The sequence below is a fragment of the Arvicola amphibius genome, chromosome 12 (assembly GCF_903992535.2).
Source record: "Arvicola amphibius chromosome 12, mArvAmp1.2, whole genome shotgun sequence".
NCBI classification, from domain to species: domain Eukaryota; kingdom Metazoa; phylum Chordata; class Mammalia; order Rodentia; family Cricetidae; genus Arvicola; species Arvicola amphibius.
In genome coordinates this window covers 152,128,688-152,143,798 of record NC_052058.2, presented here as the reverse complement: position 1 = coordinate 152,143,798, position 15,111 = coordinate 152,128,688, and the positions used below count along the sequence as shown (strand labels likewise).

The window sequence follows — 15,111 nt, the reverse complement described above, 5'->3', positions numbered from 1 at the left end:
TTAAGAGCACTGACTGCTCTTCCAGAGGTCCTGAGTTCAAGTCCCAGCAACCACATGGTGGCTCACAGCCATCTATAATGAGACATGGTGCCTAATGCTGTACACATAATAAATAAATTAATTAAAAAAAAAGTCAAGCAGTGGTGGCTTTAATCCCAGTACTCAGGGGAGACAGATCTTGAGGCCAACCTGGTCTACAGAGAGATTCTAGGATAGCCAAGGATACACAGAGAAAAAAGGAAGGAAGAAGAAGAGGAGGAGGAGGAGGAAGAGGAGGAGAAGGAAGAGGAGGAGGGGGAGGAGGAGGTGACTTTTGAGGTAGGGAAAGGACAGAGGACAGAGAACTTCTGTACCTGGAAGACAAAAGAAAGGCTGAATGACCAAGCACATCAAGAACATGTCACTGCTCCCAAGACCTGGAGGAGCTTCAGCCTGGACTCTGGCAAGGACATTGGTCAGAGAGACATTGCTTCCATGGATGGTAGCTAACCAGGAAGAGGTTAGGTGGAATTTCTCGGGGCAGAGAGGACTTAGAGAGGAAGAAAGGTTGAGTCACCAGCCGAGATGTGGAAGAAACAGGATGAGGGTACAAAGTAAAGGTAACTGAGCCACGCAAAAGAATATAGACTTAAAAATGTGAGTTAATTTAAATTCTAAGAACTAGTTAGGGACAAGCCTAAGCTATAGGCTGAGCTTCCATAATTACTAAGAAGTCTGTTGCTTTTTGTGAGCTGGTGGCCCAAAGAAAAATGGGCCTTTAGTGGAAGGTAAGAAGCAACTCCTACAGGCTGTTCTCTGCCTTCCACACATGTACCATGGTATCTCTGCACATGCACACACAAAGAAAGAAAATGCAATACATGTAAAATAAAAACAGCAGCAATAGTAACAACAGCATGCAAATGACTAAAACAGAAGCTTGGGCTGTAGGTACAGCAATTCCAACTCAATAGGGCTGGGTCGAAGCCGTTCTAGTCCAACCTCTTGATTTTACACACGGAAAACTAGGGCTCAGCGAGGGGAGTTTATCCACAGGTTACAAATCTGGTGCTCATGGAAACAAAGCTGACGGCACACTGAGACGTGGGATTCCAACGGAAGGCACCCTAGCGCCGTGGTTTCACTTCCTCTCTGCCATTATTACAGTTGTTTCCGTAAAATGTTAGCTTTCCTGCCTTAACAAGTCTTCGGTAAAAGACTCTATTATTATTTATTATTAATTGGCACTCTACTTGGATGTCTAACAGACACCTCCCATCTAATAGACCTAATAGCAACTTTTATTTCCTCTTACACGAATCCTTCCTCAATCAATGGCACTACCATCCTTCCAGGTGCTGAGCCACTTTTTTTCTTTTTTCATAACTTCCACATAACTTACAAGGAAATACCATGTACTATTTAAGATACATCCAAACTCAGCCATTTCTCGCTACCAGCAACGGCATCACTTCTGGATTCCCATCATGGCCTGGACTCTGCCCTGGCCTGTAATAGCTATGGTCAACATAACAGCTAGATGCTGCTTTGAAAACGTAAGTCAGAGGCTGTAGAGATGGCTCAGTGGTTAAGAGCACCGCCTGCTTCTCTAAAGGTCCTGAGTTCAATTCCCAGCAACCACATGGTGGCTCACAGCCATCTGTAATGAAATCTGGTGCCTTCTTCTGGCCTGCATGCATGTAGGCAGAACACTGTATACACAATAAATAAATAAATCTTTAAAAGAAAAAAAAAAACAAAGAAAATGTAAGTCAGGCAATCATCTTCCTCTTACCCTGCTCCAACACCATCTTGTCTCATCGTGAATAAGCTCCAGTCTTTCCTGCAGCCTTTACAGCCTGTTGGATCTCACTGGTGTATCTTTCCCATAAGATTCTGTCATATCAAGTCTGTCATGGCACCCATAAATCTCCTTACCATTCCTCAAGCATTCTGGCAATGCTCCTGCCTCAGAACATGTAAATTTCCTGCTCTCTCTGATCTGCAAGTCCTGCCACTTGGTGTATACCTATAATCCCATAACCTAGGAGGCTGAGTTGGAGGCTAGCCTTGGCTACATAGAGAGACAAGATGGAAAGAAAATGAAGACAAGAAGAAAGGTTCTTGTTCTAGGTCCCTGTGGGCTCACTTCTTCATGTCCTACAAATCTCCATGATCACCCTATCCCTAATCTCCAGCCCTTTAGTCTGCCTTCTGTTTGCACAGCACTCACGACCACTAACCATACATTACATCCATTCCCTTATTTGTTCACAAGCTCCACGTGTTTACTGGAAGGGGATCCACCACTAGAATCTCATAAGATCATTTCTTCAGAGCTTAGATTATTCAAGGATAGCCACAGATTCCCAAGTAAGTTTATCACCAGCCAAGTATTTGGTAAATATGCAACATGTCTGTGTGTATTTTCTAAGACCTGGAGTTGGGGGCTAGGGACTAAACACAGGTCCCTATACTTACTGAACATACCCTTTACCACTTGCCCACAACCCTGGACCCTGAAACTTTTATAAAGAAAGGTCTTTGGGGTGATAGGCCTTTTGAGTAGGAAAGGGTCTATCTGAAGTATCCCTTGTCTATGGTTCCTGGATCTCTACAGAAACTGATTAAATCTAAATAGGTCATCGTGAAAAAACACCTAGTGGCCAAGGTCCCAAGGACAAGGACATCTGTCTGAGCATGAAATCAGTGAGAAACTAGTGAAGATGGGAGGCTAGCTCTAAGAACTAGGAGCTAGGACCCAGAAGGAAAGCACAGGTTGATTCTGAATCATAAAGGGATACAACTCTATGAACACACTAAATCCCACTAAATTATGTATTGTAAAGGTGCTGTATGGTTTTCCCACAATAAAACTGTTGTGTTACAAGAAAATGAAATAGAGTTTGTATAGATGGCTCATGGCTCAGTGGTTAAGAGCACTGGCTGCTCTTCTAGAGGACCCAGGTTTGACTCCCATTTGACCTAGGTTAACAACTGTCTGTAATTCTAAGTTCCAGGAGATATAACGCTTTTTTCCGGCATCTGAGGGCACCAGGCACACACATGGCATACAGATGTATGTGTAGATAAAATACCCATACACATAAAATAAAAATAATAAAAATTAAAAAGAAAACAGAATTATACAGATTATAAAGCCGACTGAGAAGTAGAAACTACGACTAGGCAACAAGGTCAGAGAGCTGGGTGTGGAAAACCTGAGACTACAATCTGCACTTACTTTGCCTTGCCTTATTTGCAAACAGATCTCAGCACTTGAGAGAAAATGAGATGGTAATCTCTGCTCACACATCATTTTAAAGAGTCCCTTCCACTGAACCTTGTAAAAGCATCGTGTCTTGGTAGTAAGGATCTCTCAAAAGTAAGCAAAAAACCAATGATCTCAGACTTGCTGGAAACCAAATCTCCATTCCTGAGAGGAGAAAGTAGCCATTCCACCGGACCACTGGCCCCATCTCGGGCATCACTGTTTGGTGGTTCTGGAGCTGTCCCTTATTCATCTCATCTCCCAAAGCAAGTGAGTCGCAAAGGCTCCCAAGCTGAAATGCTGCAGGAACATGAGGACTTACTGCTAATCTTGGGGATCTCTGTGGTTGCCACAAGAGTAGACACTAATGAAAGGGGCTTTTCTCAGCCACCCCGACACATGCACAGAGGTTCCTCAGCTTATAATGGAATTATGCTGCAGAAAACCCATTCATTTTAAATTGAAAATGTAAATAAAAAAATGTAAGCCTAGGGGTTGGTAGGACAATCTTGTGGGTGAAGACTGCCAAGCCTGACAACCTGAGGTTGACCACACAGTGAAAAGAACCCACTCTCCAAAACTGTCTGTCCTCTTCTTCACACACACATCATAGCAAGTGCATGCATACTAAATACTAAGGAATAAATGTTTTGTTTTTAATATAACCCTGATATGGAAGTGCATGTCTATAACACCATCACTTGGAGGTGGAAGCAGTAAATACTAGGAGTTTAAGGCCAGCTTGGGCTACATGAGACACTATTTCAAAAACAAACAGAAGTAAGATACCTAGCCTACTTTTATCAGTTAGAATGTTTCCTTCACAACTCACACCCAAATTTAATGACCATAGCAACAGCATTAAAGGGGTAGGACTTGATTTTTCTTTCTTTGGTGTTCAGAAGGTGACACAATGTCTCATTCAGCCAAAGGTGACGTTACTCCTGATCCTCCTGCTTCTTCCTCCTAAGAGCTAGGGAATCCATACAGTCTGGGGTGGGGTTCTTGAGAGGAGACTAGCCCATAAGGATTCTGCTCACATGAGTGGATAAATAAAAGCAGGAGTGGTTCTTAGTAAAAATGGTGGGATTATCTCACATACATGTCTACTAGTTCATCTTACACAGAACACTGATCTTCAGAGATATGGCCCTCTGACCTTGGACTGCCCAGCCTCTAGAACCTCTAGAACCATGAGCCAAATAAACCACTGCTTATACATGACTCAGTCTTACAGCAACAGCAACAGAAAGCAGACAAAGAGGCTCACTAAGCATCATAGATTGGTCACACAATACACTGTACCATATGGGTGGTTATCTATGTGATCTCATAGCTAGCTGACCAGGAACTGTGGCTCACTGCCACTGCCCAGCAACAGCCAGAGAATGATGGGAATCCATATTAGAAGTGTGTCTCTATCACTTCACACCACTGTCCAATAAAACCAGAAAACTGGAACTACATGTACTCTTCCCTTTCCCATCTCCCCATTCTCTATTCCATGTGCTATCAACCATGTAGCTTTCTTCCTTCTTCCCTCTCTCCTTCAGGCATCTTTCTTCTCTTCAGAGATCTGGATGGCCTCTTACCATAACTGCTCAGCCCTAAGGGCAGTCAGCCTCTCTCTAACCTTAATCTTCAAGAAAGTGACCCCAGCTAAGGCAGCCACTCACCAATAACCCATCATGGTTCCAGACCCAACATTCAGCCAGCTGTTTTTACCACTGTACCCATTGTAATGTTTCTGTTGAGCTAAGGAAGTGGTTCTCAACCTGTGGGTCTTGACCCCTGAAAGAGGTTGTGCATCAAATAACCTGCATACTAGATATTTACATCACAATCCATAACAGTAGCAAAATTACTATTATGAAGTAGCAACAAAAACAATTTGGGGGTCACCACAACATGAGGGTCTATACTAAAGGGTAAAGAGAGTCACAACATTAAGAAGGCTGAGAACCACTGGTCTAAAGGAATATCAGAGAATATATAAAATTCACATCACTATGTACTTCCTTATCATCAGACAGAATGGAATGGTAAGGGTCCTTTTGCTAGTGGGATGTATAGGCACGGACCACTCAGAAAGCTGAGGCAGGAAGAGTAGTTTGAAGCTAGCCTGAGTTAAACAGTGAAATCCTATCTCAAAAACAAAAAAGAAAAGAAAAAAGGCCCTTATCTTTTTTTGTTTTGCTTTTTCAAATTATTTAAGCATTTATTATTTTTAAGACTTTATTTATTATGTATACAGTGTTCTGACATGTATGCCTACACATCAAATCTCATTACAGGAGCTGAGCGGTGGCTCAGCGGCTAAGTGCGGTGCTTGTGAATCCCGAGGTTCTGAGTTCAAATCCCAAGTCCGATCACAGAGCGGTGTGGGCCCTCTGTCCCGAGTGTGCCTGCCTGCCCATGCCCTCTTGTGGCATGGGAAAAAAATCTCATTACAGATGGTTGTGAGCCACCATGTCGGTGCTGAGGATTGAATTTAGGTCCTCTGAAAGAGTAGTCAGTGAGCTTAACCTCTGAGTCATTCTCCAGTCCCTTTGTTTTGTTTTATTTTTCTGGTTTTTTTGAGACAGGGTTTCTCTGTGTAGCCCTGGCTGTGTAGTCCTGGAACTCACTCTGCAGACCAGGCTGGTCTCAAACTCACAGAGATCCACCTGCCTCTGCCTCCCAAATGCTGGGATTAAATTAAAGGTGTGAGCCACCAACACCCGGCTCTTTCTTATTTTTTAAACATATATAGTGAAACACAAATATAATACATGGGATTTGCCTCAAAATAACAAATAACAGGAGAAAGAGAACAAGAAAGGCACATAAATAAAACAAGATTGGCCACAAACTGTCAACAGAGTGAAATTTTGTTTTGTTTTGTTTGTTTTTAATTTATTATGTGTTCTGCCTGCATGTTTGCCTGCAGGCCAGAAGAGGGCACCAGATCTCATTACGGATGGTTGTGAGTCACCATGTGGTTGCTAGGAATTGAACTCAGGATCTCTGGAAGAGCAGCCAGAGAGCTCTTAACCTCTGAGCCATCTCTTGAGCCCCTGAGTGAAGTTTTTAATCAAATTATTTTCTACAACACTTATGTTTCAGGAGAAGGGAGGTAAAAACTAGATAAGCCCGGAAGTTACACCCGTCAGGATAGGTTATAATAACATTAACAAACAGAAAATAATAACTCTTGGTAAGAACTGTGAAACTGGAAGCCTTGTGCATTGCTAGGAATATAAAATATTACCACTAGGCGGTGGTGGTGCACACCTTTAATCCCAGCACTGTGGAGGCAGAGGCAGGATCTTTGAGTTCTAGGCCAGCCTTGTCTACAGAGGAAGCTTCAGGACAGCCAGGGCTAGGCAGAGAAACCCTGCCTCGAAAACCCAAATAAACAAATAAATATAATATGATATAATATAATACAATACTATACTATATATTATATCATATCACCACTATGGAACATCAGATGACCCAGTTTATTTGTTGGTGTGTGGCCAGGCAAATGAACGCAGCCCTTTAGTGTCTGTTTCAGGAGGCTGAGGCAGGAGTCAAATTCAAGGCTTGAGCTTCAGAACAAGACTCTGCCTCCAAATAAGCACATACAAAACACACATACTGCAAGGCCTCAAAATATCTACACAATCATTCATAGCAGCCGCACTTACAGCACCCAAAGGTAGGGCAACCCAAGTATTTATCAATGAATGGACAGATTATGGAATGTTACTCCGCCTGAAAAAGGATAGGGCCAGGGATATAGCTCAGTGGTAGGATAACGTCTTGTACTCTCTTCATATAACTGAAGAGAGGAAAGGAGGGAAGGAGTGGGGAGAAAAGGACATCTGGACATCCTACAATATGAACAAATCTTGGAGACATTAGAGATATAAGCCAAATACACTAAGACAAACACTGAACGGTCCCATTTACATGACATCCCTAAAGCTGGCAAATTCACAGACAGAAAGCAGGATGAAGGCTGCCAAGAGTGTGGGGCAGGACAGGATGAGGTGATGGACGGTGGTGACGGCTACATAATTGCAAATGTACTTAATGCCACTGTACATTTAAAATTAGGAGATCTGTTGCATTTTACCACCAAAATGAAACCCAACAAACAACAAAAGCTCTACTGTAGTCAAACTCAGCTCTTCAAGGCCAGCTCAGGTCAACCTCGACATCATACCTTAGTGAGGTTCTCAGAACAAGGGTGTGGTGAGCGCTGCTGGGGGAGTGGAGCTGCGGAGAAAGGAAAAACTACCTAGGCACATGGTCTAGAGTCCAAACACCACCTATGGAAAGAAGAAAAACAAAATGATTTTAAATGGGTTTAAAGATAAATGTTAAAGTAAGGAAAAAATTTAAGAAAACTAGACACAACCATCCCAGTATAGGAACACCCCAGGACAACCTCTACACTCAGAGCCTGCCCCACAAAGGCGAAACTTCTGGCCCCAGACTGGCTGCCCTCTCCCTAGCCCAGCACGGTGGTTCACAGCATAGACTTTGCCTAGATAAAATCCTACTGACAGCTAACTAGTCTTGTAACCTTGAGAGAACATCTACACCTGTGTGTCTGTTTCCCATACATAAAATGTAGCTATCACCTAGTACAAGCAGTTTCTGTGATGCTGCACCAACCTGGATGGCAGGCAGGTTGCCCCTCACACCTTCCAGATCACCAACAGGAAGTGCATGCAGAGAGAACAGAAGACAACAGGCAGGCAGCTTTGCCACAGCTCCCCCTGCAGTGCTCAGGACAGCACCCACCAAGGCTGAGGAAGCTCACCAGACAAGGAGTGGAACTGGAAGCTGGGGAAAGCAGAGGTAGGGAGATGACTGAGACCTGGTGAGAGTGGAAGAAGAGACGGGCACAGCTGCCAGAACGCTTCGTTCTGTTTTGTTTTGTCTTAATTAGGTAGTTTTTTTGTTTGTTTTTTTGAAACAGGGTTTCAAAAAAAAAAACAAAAAAAAAAAGGGAAAAAGGGAAAAATGTCGTATATGATGAGACACACTTGCCATCCGAGCACTTGAGGATCAAAAATCAAAAGTTCAAGGCCAACCTGAACCTGGGTTATATGAAACTCTTAAAGAAAAGAATAAAGAACTTTTTAAAATAGAAAACAAAACATCTTTTTTTTTGGGGGGGGGGGTCCTGTCATTGGTCTGGTGATACATGGGAGATGGATGTTGAACTTTGTTAAAAAGTCTGCTTTTTGTAGGCTCTTATTTCCCAAATGCTATTCCAATAAAAGTTGATGACTTCAAACTTTGGAGCCCAACTTTTTAAACCAAAGGAAAACTGTTACTAGAGAAAATTAAGAATTAGGATTAGGAAGAAACAGAAGCAATGCAGGACAGTGCGCCTTGACTTTTTATGCATACCAAGTCACAAGCAGAGTCGCCTCAAAGAGCATATTGCCTGGGTTAGGAAATGTTCCTGCCCTAAGGCTATGTCACCAGCGGAAGGCTTAGGGTACTTGCTGTTGCCCTCCTCTGGTCTCCTTCTGTGAGCTTTCTAGGATCATAAGGCTTATTTTGTAAGGTATTTGCATATTTCCACATCCAGCTTGTGGGACATCTTAACTTCGTTTCAGATTGTCAGCCAGGTGGCGGACGCCTTTAGCGCTAGCACTTTAGCTCTGGGGGATGGAGGCAGCTGGATCTGTGAGTCTGAGGCCAGCCCAGTCTACAAAGCGAGTTCCAGGATAGTCAGAGACCCTTATTTAAGAGTTTTGTTGTTCTTCTTGCTTTTTTTTTCTTTCATTTTTAATAAAACACATCTGTCTAGAGGAGAAAGGGGAGGAGAGCTTTCGTTTCTTTATTTCATTTCTTTAATTTATTTTTTATTTTTTCTGTTTTCTTCCTGGCTGACCTGGAATTCGCTATAAAGCCAGGCTGGCCTCAAACTCACAGAGATCCTCCAGCCCTTGCCTCTCAAATGCTGGAATTAAAGTCATTTAATAGCCATTATGCATGGCTATCTCTTTAACTTGTTTCTTCTGCCCTTTCTCACTCCAATCATGCATTTTCAAGCCTGATTTCATCTTTATCTTAATTTTGACAGGTCAGTATTTATTTTAGATTCTAAACGAAGATACAGATAGTGTTAATGAAAATGTTGAAGATACCCCAATTCTGCAGAAAGAAACAGGAATTACATTTTCTCAACTTTTTCCTTTTCATGTTTAGATCCTAATATTTCAAAACATAAACTAGGCTAGGTGTTGGTGGTCCATGCCTGGCATCCCAGCACTCCAGGAGTGGAAGCAAAAGAATCAAGAGTTCGAAGTTAGTTTTGGCTACATGAGATGCTCTCTCAAACAAACAAAACATAAATTACCAGAAATTGTGACATTAAAATTAGGACAAAAGCCAGAAGCTGAGAGCTGAAGAGGTAAGGGCAGGTATCAGGCCTGCTGTCCAGTGAGTAAGTTCTGAATGTACCTGGTTAATCGCCCAAGATAACCTCGGTGCCTCCAGTCACAGGGCTCTGGCCTACTAACCAGAGTCTATAATGTGTAATAAATAGTCTGGCTGCAGAGAAGGGCCAACAGACCCAACATTACTGACCCAGGCTGGCTGTTTTTCCCAAGCCACTGAAATCACAGATTCTGGGTTTGATGTAAGAACTTTATCGTTTATAACACACTACCTTCACCTCACAAGAAACTCAGCAATAGATGAGCCACGACTAGCACTCAAAGGATGCTCAGACTTCTGCCTGCTTCCAAAGACCAAGATACCCTTGTACTAAAAGCGCTTATGTTTCTAGTCAGTTTTCCCACTTCCCCGCATGCTCATCTTCCGGGATCCTACTGAACATGGCACAAATTTTCCTTCAGTTTGGTCTGAGACATTCTCTGTAATTCTTGTCATAATTACGACACATCTTAGTGTTGTAAGACCAGGATTAGAAAACATTGCTCTAGAATATCTTTCTAGATTAGAGGTTTTTTTCAACATCAGAAACACAAAAGTCTGTTAGAGCCAAAGAGAGTCCAGGAGCCCATTAAATTTAAGCCACTCTACAAATAAAGGCACGAGGCCAAAGAGGTGAGACAATCAGATCAGAAAAGGTATACAAATTGAAAAGAACTTTTGTTACCTGCAAGATTTCCAGCATCCCTGGCAAGCTCACAAGACCCCACCCTAAGGCCTTCCCATCACAGGGGGTAACCACTGGATCTCCATCCAGTGCTGGAGAAACTTATTTAACCCTGAGTCAGTAAGTCTCACCCTGGATGAACACTGGGAACACCTGGGGAGAAAGCAGACCTGACACCACACCTGACCCCAGCTCAGCCCACTGTGTCAGTCTCTGGGTGGCCTCTGCATCATCCCTCCTGTCTCCTTCCGCATGCTGGCCTGCAGGGTTCCATTGGCTTCTTTCTCCATGCAGATCACTCTTCCTTCAGACACTTGCACAGTCAGTTCTCACCAGCAGATCTCTACAAAGATCTTTTTTTTTTAAATTATTTATTTAACTTTATGTACATTGGTGTGAAGGTGTCAGATCTCGTGGAACTGCATTTTCAGACAGATGTGAGCTGCCATGTGGGTGCTGGGAATTGAACCCGGGTCCTCTGGAAGAGCAGTCAGTGCTCTTAACCGCTGAGCCATCTCTCCAGCCCCTACAAAGATCTTTTTATCAGTGAGATTTCTCTGAGTTCCTTATATTTTACTTTGAGACAGTTTTTGTTTTTTAATAGCCCAAGCTTGTCTCCGAAGTGCTAGGCTTGACTTCTCATTTGTTCATTCATTCATTCAACCATCCATCCATCCATCCATCTATCCAATTTTATTATGTGTGTGTAAGAGAGAGAGAGAGAGAGAGAGAGAGAGAGAGAGAGAGAGGCAGGCAGGCAGGCAGGCAAGCAAGCAAGCAAGCAGAAAGTGGAGGTAACACAGTCTATAAGTGGAGGTCTGAGGAGAACTCCCAGGAGTCAACTCTCTCCCTGTACCATGTGTATTCCAGGGATGGAATTCAGGTCATTAGGCTTCTCCGCAAGCTCCTCTACCCACTGAGCCATCTCATCAACCCCAACTTCTCCATTTAAAATAAGAAGCCTATCTAAAAAAGCTGCAGAGAAACCCTGTCTCGAAAAACCAAAAAAGGGAAAAAAAAAAAAAAAGAAAGAAAATAAGAAGCCCAGGGACTGGAGAGATGGCTCAGTGATTAAGAGCACTGACTGCTCTTCCAGAGAACCCGAGTTCAGTTCCAGCAACCACATGGCAGCTCACACCTATCTGTAAACTCCAGTTCCAGAAGATCAAATCCCCTCCTCCAGCCTCTACAGGTACCAGGCGTGTATATAGTGCATAAACATATATACAGGCAAAACACCCTTCACACAAAATAATAAAAATCTTAGAAATAAAAGAAACCCCGAGCTGGAGATGAAGCTCAATTATATGGACTTCACCCAGCATGTTGGAGACCCCCTGCTAATACCCAGTATCAGAGAGAAAAAGAAAGAACACTGTCTCCCTAGGCGACCTACCCACCACACCTATTTTGTTTCTTTACATACTTCTCACCATCTCTCATATTTAGTACTTTCCTGTCCCCAAATTCCTAAGTAATGAGCTCTATGAAAGGAAGGTTTTTTTTTTTTTTTTTTTTTTTTTGGTTTTTCGAGACAGGGTTTCTCTGTGGCTTTGGAGCCTGTCCTGGAACTAGCTCTTGTAGACCAGGCTGGTCTCGAACTCACAGAAATCCGCCTGCCAAAGGCGTGCGCCACCATCGCCTGGCTGAAAGGAAGGTTTTAATCACGTTCTCTGCTATGTTCCCAGTGCTTGTACAGCTTACCTGTACATAATTTCCCATACACATTGGCTAGCACCCATGAGCCTGAGGCAGGGGGATTCCAAGTTTGAGGGTAGCCTGCAATACAGAAACTCTATCTTAAAGAGAAAGAGAGAGAGAGAGAGAGAGAGAGAGAGAGAGAGAGAGAGAGAGAGAGAGAGCAGAAAACTGACTAGAAGCCTAATGAAAAAGAAAGCTTACAGAAATAGGTATTTCTAGCCAGTTTAATCATTTATGAGTCAGATAATCTGTCCTGAGAAACAAATCAGAGAGACAAAAAAAGAAGCTGAAGAGAGGTGATAGAACGAAAGAGTTCAGGAAGCACCCTAGTGTGCTGGTAAAGGATTGCTACAACCTGAAGCAAACTCCTCTCAGCAGACCAGAAAGAGCAGACATCTGTCTCAAGAGATGGGACAAGACATGACCCCTGGCCACCACCCATCCACTGAGACAGTCTGGTTCCTTCTTCTCTTCACACTTCATCTGCTTCGGAAACGTGTTTGAAAACCACCAACATGTTGACGGTGGGGGCACTGAAAGTCTTTGTCAGTGGCCACACAACAGGTGTCATCCTGCCGTCATCAAGTCTCACTGACACCATGTCTTCGTCTTCCAAGAGGATCAGTCTGTGTGACTCCCCTCAAACACAGTTTCATCACATGACTTACTACATTTAAACCAAACAAACCTAAAACAGTTCCTTATGGCCTACCACCTCAGGCTTAACCAAGGCCAAGCTCTTCAGAAGCTTGAAAATGTAAGCCTAGACCAGGCGGTGGTGGTGCATGCCTTTCATCCCAGTAGAGGCAGGTGGATCTCTGAGTTCGAGGCCAGCCTGGTCTACAAAGAGAGTTCCAAGAATTCCAGTGCTGTTACACGGAGAAACCCTGTCTTGAAAAACACATACATACACACACACACACACACACACACACACACACACAGAGATAGACCTAGCCCAGTATTCTGATCTGACATTGCAACAGCTGCTCCTTCACCACCTCAGAACACCCCATCACTGCCTTCCCCTCTACACACTAGTAAAAGACAAGACTGCAGGCTATCCTAGACTCACTCATGCCCAGCCTCCACTCCTACCAAGAGTTATCAATCTCCTCCAAAGGATCTCTTCTTCCTTCATCTTCCAGCTTCTGCCTCTATGGCACTCCTACCCCATCTGCACAGTACGCACACTACACACCTGTGCACACACATTCATTCGCTCAGTATGAGTCGTCTGGTGTAGTAGTTCATAACTGTATCCCCAGCACCAGGAGACAGGCAAGAGGGCTGCCATGAATTTGAGGACAGAGACACTGGTTCATGACAGGATCAGAGAGCCTTTCTCAACTGGGGTTTCTACTCCCAAATCAGAAATTAGAGGGAATATAGTCTCAGTTCTGAAACAAATGAAGGGGCAGTCCACATGAATAAAGAAAAGAAGGTTTGGGTAAATGAGAAAAACAGCAAAGTCTGAAGCAGGACCAGTGGACAGATGAACAGAAGGTAGATGGCGAAAGGCCGCTGCAAAGACGTAGACTTTAAACATTTATTTATGTATATGTGAGTATGTCTGTGTGAGGGTATGTACACATGTGTGCAGGTACCTGGAAAAGCCAAAACAGGTGTCCTATCCTCTAGAGCTGGAGTTTGTGAGCCACCCACCATAGGTGGTTCTCTGCAGGAGCAATATGTGCTCTTAACCACTGAGCCATCCCTCCAGACCCTAGGATTTGGATTCTTAATCTATAAAAGAATGTGGGACAAGGGGTGATTCATTTTATATTTTGAGAGAGATCTTGCCAGGCAGTGGTAGCACACACCTTTAATCCCAGCAGAGGTAGGCAGATCTCTGAGTTTGAAGCCAGCCTGGTTTCTACAGAGTGAGTTCCAGGACAGCCAGGGCTACATTGAGAAAATCTGTTTTGAAAACAAAAAGAGAGAGAGAAAGAGAGAAATCTGTTTTCTCCTTAAATTATTCTCAAACATTTTTAACTGAACATTTATAGAAAGAGAGAAAGAGAGAGAGAGAGAGAGAGAGAGAGAGAGAGAGAGAGAGAGAGGAAAAAGAATCTGATTCTCCCTCTATTTAAAAGCCCTCATATCCAGTGTCAGACACACTTTACCCTATGACCCAAACAACAGAGGGCCAGATGGGCCCGGTGTTGGGGAAAAAAAGGTAGCTCAAAAGATAGAGACTGCAAGCTTCTGATAGCCATCCAAGTTTCTAGCCAAATACAGTAACCTTATTTCCTGTATTAGGTACCTACTATGTGCCAGACCTTTCTTCCAAAACAGAAAGATCCTGTCCACGTGAAGGAACCTATAATCCTAGCACTTGAGAGGTAGAAGCAGAAGAATCTAGAACTCAAGGCCATCTCCACTGCACAGCAAGGTCAAGGCTATCCTGCACTACAGGAGACCCTATCTCAAACACCAAACTCAAAGTGTCTTTCAGGGCCAGAAGATGGCTCAGGAGATGAGAGCACTGGCAGCTCAGTTATCCTCAGTACTCCAGTCCCAGGGTGATGGGGGTGCAGCTACCATCCTCTCCTGGCCTCCACAGGTGCTTCACAGACACATGCAGGCAAAACACCCAGAAATAATGTAATTAAAGGGGGGGGGGATTTCTTTAAAAGTCTTTTTTGCTACCCTCAGTTCTCTCCTACCATGCAGGAGTGTGTCACTTCATTGTCCTTACCCAAGTACCTGCCTGAGTCCTAGGCTTTTCCTCAGCCAGATTAATTCCTGATAATTACCTTGTTATTTGCTGACAAACTATGAAGAGTATAACCTCTCCCAGGAGGTGTAAATAACCTTAAAATCCTCTGTAGGTTAGGAAGAAAAAGGTAATGGCCTATAGGCATGGACTACAGTGAATTAGGCTCTTCTTTTGTGACTAGGTTTCCTTCTCGAGTACAGGGTCAGTGGTGACAGTGTGATGTCCTAATGTCTGAAAGGCCCTGGATTAAATCCCCAGCACCAAAAACAACTAAAATGGGGTGGAGTAGGGGAACAAGAAATGAAATGATACAACTGCCAC

At 43.5% G+C, this 15,111-nt stretch overlaps 1 protein-coding gene across 7 annotated transcripts in view; it reads right to left on the bottom strand.

The window, feature by feature from the left end:
* Nucleotides 1–15,111, bottom strand: part of Znf592 (zinc finger protein 592) — a 50,248-nt gene that overhangs the window by 26,061 nt on the left and 9,076 nt on the right. For 4 of the 7 annotated variants that reach the window (XM_038313385.2, XM_038313388.2, XM_038313384.2 and 1 more), the window contains 2 exons: nt 7,901–8,071; nt 7,446–7,551 (listed from right to left, as the gene is read on the bottom strand). The exons of 1 other annotated variant lie outside the window; for it this stretch is intronic. The gene's annotated coding sequence lies outside the window, so the exon portion shown is untranslated. The remainder of the gene's footprint in view (nt 1–7,445; nt 7,552–7,900; nt 8,072–15,111) is intronic. 2 more of the 7 variants (XM_038313386.2, XM_038313387.2) reach the window with 1 other exon arrangement.